Here is a 1,610-nt window from a genome sequence, read left to right on the forward strand (position 1 = left end):
CAGCTCCAGGGAATGGCAAGCTCTGGAAGGTATGGATGGGTGACATTTCCACCATGAGTTCTGTTTCTAACCCCCTTTCCCCTCCCCTTCTCTCTCTGTGGTTTTTTTTTTTTTCCCTTTCCAGCCCTAAATGTGTCATGCTTTGTCACATCCTCTGTGTGTGTGTTTTTAGAGAACATTTGAATAAAAGGCTCGATGCCAGGTATTGGTGACACAGTGGGTGGAATTTTCAGCCTTTCCACAAAGAGTTGGGAGCCTCCATTTGCATAAGGTCAGAGTACAGCTTCTGATAGAACTTTAGCAGCATCTCTGTCTCTTAGCAACACTCTTGCACTCTTGGTCCCTGCATTAAATTGACTGGTCCTTTCCTTTTCTTCCTTTCATAGGGAGGCTTACAATAAAATGTCACCCTTCCAACCTGTGTCTGTCACCCAGTAGGTCATCTGTTTCTCTACACCTCCCCCCCTCTTCTCCCTCCCCCCCCCACACACACTTCATCTCCAATTAGAGGATGAGATTATTCATTTGGTGGATTCCCAAAACTGCTTGATTTTTTTTTATTTTGTTAATTAATATTAATAACATTTCTCCTTTTGTATTAATAAAAAAAAAAAGAAAAAAAGGAGTCCTCCTAAACAGAGAGGAGATAAGGAGCAAATTGCAGGCACCTGCAAAACAATGGGATTGGAGAGGGGTAATAAGGCGAGTTGAGATAGAGAGAGCAAGGTTTAGGTCATCCTCTCCACCCATTTAGTTGATGCAGGGTTGAACTCAGCATGGAAGCCTTCAATGTGCTTAGAATATTAGAGTCACCCCTCTTGGCTCCGGGATGGGAATTGGTGACAGAATACAGATGCTGATAGGTGGTGTTAATGGAGGGTCAGATTTGGACAATAGTATCCATCACTTGCCTCATGGCTCTGCTGTCAGATGGAGTCATTTCTGACTGCTCTATCACCAAGATTTGGGAGAGATTCAATTATTACATTCAGCTTGGCAACGGGGGATACAAATCTATGCCCGAAGGAGGGGTGTGCGGGGGTGATTTTGACTCCGTTCTTTCCTGATGTCCCCCCCCCCCTTACATTAAATACAAATAAATAAGTAGCATTTTAAAAAAATTAGTCCTAACTGTTCAATATGCCCGTTTGCTATTGATTTTCAGGAAAAAAAAAAAAACCCCAACCCAAAACAAAACACCCCAGCTGCTGGATTACGCGGCTTCAGAGTGACTTGGCGGCTCCATTAGCACAAAGAAACTTTTGTTGGGAAGATTATTGAGGATCTGCTCAAGTTTGAGCCATGTACAGCATGTGCGCGTGTTTCACACCCCCACGCCCCTTCCCAGGAAACTGCGCGCTGAGAAGGGAGCTATTGTCATGGCAATGATGACAGGGCCTGTGCGATGACATAGGTAATGCGTGTCCGTGGGCACGGGGAGGTGTGTGCCGTGAGGCACGGATGCGTGTGCTAATGTGTCTGACAGCGAAGGCACACTAACAAAAAAATAATCGTCTAAACGGGATGCCTAGTGTGCATACCGGCCCTTCAAGGCAAGCAAGATTTGCTTGGAAAGTTGCACTCTCCAGGCAGGCATCTCATTCCCTTGC

The sequence above is a fragment of the Gavialis gangeticus genome, unplaced genomic scaffold (assembly GCF_001723915.1).
Source record: "Gavialis gangeticus isolate Ggan-Ray unplaced genomic scaffold, GavGan_comp1, whole genome shotgun sequence".
Lineage (NCBI taxonomy): Eukaryota > Metazoa > Chordata > Crocodylia > Gavialidae > Gavialis > Gavialis gangeticus.